The following is a 5257-nucleotide window of genomic DNA, read 5'->3' as shown; positions in this document are numbered from 1 at the left end:
TGCTTTTCAATATGCTGTCTAGGTTGGTCATAACTTTTCTTCCAAGGAGTAAGCGTCTTTTAATTTCATGGCTGCTGTCACCATCTGCAATGATTTTGGAGCCCCCCAAAATAAAGTCTGCCACTGTTTCCACATCTATTTGCCATGAAGTGATGGGACCAGATGCCATGATCTTAGTTTTTCTGAATGTTGAGCTTTAAGCCAACTTTTTCACTCTCCTCTTTCACTTTCATCAAGAGGCTCTTTAGTTCTTCTTTGCTTTCTGCTGTAAGGGTGGTGTCACTGACTCAACGGACATGAATTTCAGCAAATTCCGAGAGTGGAGGACAGAGGAGCCTGGCGTGCTGCAGGCCATGGGGCTGCAAAGAGACATGACTGAGCAACTGAACAACAATAGTACCTACACATTGTTATGACTATGACTAAATGAGCTAATACTGTAAAAGTAATTACAGGGTGGTTCGATCTCTGGGTCAGGAAGATCACCTGGAGGACGGCGTGGCAACCCACTCCAGTATTCTGATCTGGAGAATCCCATGGACAGAGGAGCCTGGCGGGCTACAGTCCATAGGGTCGCAAAGAGTCAGACATGACTGAAGTGACTTAGCATGCACACATACAATTACAGGGTAGGGTAAAGGCTCAATTGGAGAAGGCAATGGCACCCCACTCCAGTACTCTTGCCTGGAAAATCCCTTGGATGGAGTCTGGTAGGCTGTAGTCCATGGGGTCGCTAAGAGTCGGACATGACTGAACAACTTCCCTTTCACTTTTCACTTTCATGCATTGGAGGAGGAAATGGCAACCCACTCCAGTGTTCTTGCCTGGAGAATCCCAGGGACGGGGGAGCTTGATGGGGTCGCACAGAGTCGGACACGACTGAAGTGACTTAGCAGCAAGGGCTCAATAAATCAATGCTAGTGTTTAAACATCTAGGGTCTGTTCCAGATAGTGCTTAGGCACAGCTAATCTAATCTAACCACCTCTCCTTCATTTTATAGAAAAGGGATGGAGACTTTAATCAAGGCTATAAATGGCAAGAGAATTCTAAGAACCCTTCTCTGGAGCCTCTCCAGCTCCCTGTTCCACGTTCCACGGTATATGAACATGAGGTCAACGGCCTGGAACCTCCAGGCACATTTCTGCTGGCTGACCTGGGGGAGGAGAACAAAGTGCCGAAGACAAGGAAGCAGCCAAAGGCCTAGAATGCCCCACGGCTGTGTGGACTGAGCCTCTGCAGGCTGAGCTTCTACAGGCTGAGACTGGCCCAGTTTTGACTTTGTTGAGGTGGCAGTTCTATGTTTCACCCAACTTTTATTCTCCCAGGGTAGCAACTCCTCCCCTCCAACCAGCCTCTTTGAGACCCCTCTTCCCACACTAGAAATGCACCTTCACTGGGATCAGTTCAGTTGCTTTCCCCTGATGCTGGGAAAGACTGAAGGTAAAAGGAGAAGGGGGCGGCAGAGGATGAGATGGTTAGATAGCATCACTGACTCAGTTCAGTTCAGTTGCGCAGTCGTGTCCAACTCTTTGTGACCGCATGGACTGCAGCACGCCAGGCTTCCCTGTTCATCACCAACTCCCAGAGCTTACTCAAACTCATGTCCATCGAGTCAGTGATGCCATCCAACCATCTCATCCTCTGTCATCCCCTTTTCCTGCCTTCAATCTTTCCTAGCATCAGGATCTTTTCCAATGAGTCAGCTCTTCGCATCAGGGATAGAGCTGTGGTTTGCTCAACCCTGCTTGCGCAACCATGTTTGGCCTCTCTGAGCTGTGTGTATCCTCATGTAAAGGGATGCAATGACCACTTCGAGGGCTGCTGTCCAGATGGAATGAAATGTCTGCGAAGGGTTTTGCAGTGCCAAGCACACGGTACCTAGCAGCATGGACCCAATACTGCCATGAATGCTTACTACCACTGCTTGGCTCTGGACCAGGGGTAGCAAGGAAGAAGACAACTAACCCTCCACCTGCTCTCATGGAGCTTACAGACAGAAACACATACGCACGCAGAGAGAGTGTTATTACAGACAGTGTGGTCTGCTTAACAGGCAAGGTGATATAGTAGGAATATTCCAGGGACACAACAGTGTAGATGTATTTAATGCCACTGAACCATATACAGTTAAAAATGGCTACAATGGTAAATTTTATGTTATGAATTGTTTATCACAATAAAAAAAAAAGAGAGTAACTGGGATAGGAGAGGAGATATAGGTCAGACAGGTGACATCTGGGCTAAGACTTGAAATACTAGGCACAGAAAGCCAGCAGGGGAAGGCCTGGACAAAAGCATGTGATGTGCTCAGGAACCTGGGGAGACCAGCAGGGCTGCAGCTGGACAGTGATGGATCAGAGGCACAAGGGGAGCAGGGGCCGGGTCGTACAAGGCCTAGCAGGGAAAACAGACAAGCGTTAAGAAGACTGTCTCATTAACGATTGTTCTGGAAGGGACTGGAAGAGGAGGCGATTGCAAGCATCCAAATGAGAGAAGTTGGTGACATGATTTGGTCTGAGGCAACAAATAAAAATACACAATTTAGGAAACAGGCTTGCTTTGCCAGTGGATTAGATGTAGGGAATGAGGGTGGGGGAGGAACCCAGAATGACTATTTCATCCTAAAAAATCCAGGGGATCCTGGGCAGGGCCCCTTTGATCCCCCTATGAACTTAGTCCAACACAAGGACTCCTAGCCTTTGGCTTAAGTGACTAGGTAGATGGTAGACTTCCAGTTACTGAGAAGACTGGGGGACAAACAGGGTGGAGAGACTGAGAGGTTTTTGTCAAGTGTGAAGTGTGCAGGAACTGATCAAGAAGGGATGTTAAGGTGGCAGAGCTGGATGGGTTAAGGAGTGTGGGACACACCAGGGACCCACTTTTTCCAGTAAACAGCTCATAACCCTTGGCCAGGTTGGCACTGGTTCACTGGGTCTGGGGCCCTGTCCCGCCAAAGGCATATTTCCCCGTCAGCTCATCAGAATGACCTGCAGCCGTCAGCTCTGCTGGGGAGGGAGACTGAGAAGGAGCTTGGAAAAGTACTCACAACAAGAAGTTAAGTGAAAAACAAAACAAAACAAAACAGAATGGTATCAGCACATTGGTGCTGCTGTTGGGTTGAGCTATGGGAAAGGCCTGGAGTGGAGACAGAAAAACAAAGGCTATAGGAGGTATTCGGTGTCATGGATCATTAACCAAAAAAAAAAAAGAATCTACCATTCATGATCTTTTTAAAAAGACCTCCAGGGTCTGGTACTGACACAACTTCTGGGCTCATCTTATCTGTCACACCCTCCCTTCTCACAGTCTTAGACTGCTTACTCTTCTCTCCATACCAATGCGTCTCCATCCCACCCCAGCCCTATCCTACTGCAAGAACTTCTACTCAAAGTTGCCTCCATTGGTACACTACCTCGGATCCCTCTCTCAATCCTAAAGGAATCATTCTCTCCAAGAAATTAGGACAGACTTTGGATCATAATTATTTAACCAGTCTGCTCCTTCAGATGAGTCTCTTTGGGGCACTGGCCACACCTACCTTCTAACAACCTTTAACTTCTCACAACAAGCTGAAGAGGGCTCTGTCACTCTTATTTAACAGCTGAGGGAACTGGGGCGCAGAGAAGTAGATTTACTTGCTTAAGTTGGCACAGCCGGAAAAGAGAGCCAGGAATGGAATCCAGGTATACCTAAAATTAAAAGCAAAAGAACAGTTGGCTAAAGGCAGGTCATGGTCCAGGCAGTGATCGAGGCAGCCTGGACAGGGCTCCCCAGGATCTCCTATGAACCTGGCCAAAGGCAAGGAGCAGAGGGTGGGAGCCTGCTGAAAGGGACAAGACGGTGGGTGAGAGCAAAGGGGAGACACGGAAGCAGTGAGGGCCTGGGAGAGTGGGCCAGGCGGGCGACAGATCTGCTGAAGCACGTGTGGAAGGACCACAAGCACAGCTCCATGCCGCGGTACAGAGCGCGCCAGCTTTTAAGTCCAGCCCACCTGAGTCCCCTTTGAACTTGAGAGTCTTCGTCTCTCAAAGGGAGGACTCCAGGCACTGCGGTGTCTATCAACAATCCCGGAGGCAATGCGGGGGATGAGAAGGCACCTTCTAAAAGGTGGAGCCCTGCACCCATGACCCACATGCATGTTTTCTACCGCACAAATCAGTCCTTTGGACAGACTTCCTCTCTAACCACTCTGGTTTTATTTATTTCTTTAATTTCTCTTAGTTCCTTGACCAGGGATTGAACCTGTGCCCTCTACAGTGGACATGTGGTGTCTTAACCACTGGACCACCAGGGAAGTCCCTGGGTGTGTTTTCTTAACTAGACATCGAGAGTCTGGGCTGGGTATAAGTCTTAGTCTTTGTCCCCACCCCTCACTCCCCAATAGACAAACACAGCTTCCATCTTCAAGGAGTTCACAGTCTGGAAGAAGAGTGAGATACAATCTCAGTAAGTCAGATACAGAGTCAACTTCCAGTAACAGTCTCCTAAGGTGAAGATAGAGTGCCTGATGAACTATGGAATGAGGTTCGTGACATTGTACAGGAGACAGGGATTAAGACCATCCCCATGGAAAAGAAATGCAAAAAAGCAAAATGGCTGTCTGGGGAGGCCTTACAAATAGCTGTGAAAAGAAGAGAAGTGAAAAGCAAAGGAGAAAAGGAAAGATATAAGCATCTGAATGCAGAGTTCCAAAGAATAGCAAGAAGAGATAAGAAAGCCTTCCTCAGCGATCAATGCAAAGAAATAGAGGGAAACAACAGAATGGGAAAGACTAGAGATCTCTTCAAGAAAATTAGAGATACCAAGGGGACATTTCATGCAAAGATGGGCTCGATAAAGGACAGAAATGGTATGGACCTAACAGAAGCAGAAGATATTAAGAAGAGGTGGCAAGAATACACAGAAGAACAGTACAAAAAAGATCTTCACGACCCAGATAATCACGATGATGTTATCACTCATCTAGAGCCAGACATCCTAGAATGTGAAGTCAAGTGGGTCTTAGAAAGCATCACTACGAACAAAGCTAGTGGAGATGATGGAATTCCAGTTGAGCTCTTTCAAATCCTGAAATATGATGCTGTGAAAGTGCTGCACTCAATATGCCAGCAAATCTGGAAAACTCAGCAGTGGCCACAGGACTGGAAAAGGTCAGTTTTCATTCCAATCCCAAAAAAAGGCAATGCCAAAGAATGCTCAAACTACCGCACAATTGCACTCATCTCACACGTTAGTAAAGTAATGCTCAAAATTCTC

At 47.5% G+C, this 5257-nt stretch overlaps 1 protein-coding gene across 4 annotated transcripts in view; it reads right to left on the bottom strand.

Annotated features, from left to right (window-relative positions):
* The window catches only part of RCC1 (regulator of chromosome condensation 1), a 21040-nt gene that overhangs the window by 12240 nt on the left and 3543 nt on the right, over positions 1–5257 (bottom strand). For 2 of the 4 annotated variants that reach the window (XM_010830174.1, XM_010830177.1), the window contains exon 2: positions 3540–3690. The exons of the other annotated variants lie outside the window; for them this stretch is intronic. The gene's annotated coding sequence lies outside the window, so the exon portion shown is untranslated. The remainder of the gene's footprint in view (positions 1–3539; positions 3691–5257) is intronic. 4 annotated transcript variants of the gene reach the window in all.

This window comes from Bison bison, unplaced genomic scaffold, assembly GCF_000754665.1.
Source record: "Bison bison bison isolate TAMUID 2011002044 unplaced genomic scaffold, Bison_UMD1.0 scf7180017864516, whole genome shotgun sequence".
Taxonomy (NCBI): domain Eukaryota; kingdom Metazoa; phylum Chordata; class Mammalia; order Artiodactyla; family Bovidae; genus Bison; species Bison bison.
This window is presented reverse-complemented; position numbering and strand designations above follow the sequence as displayed.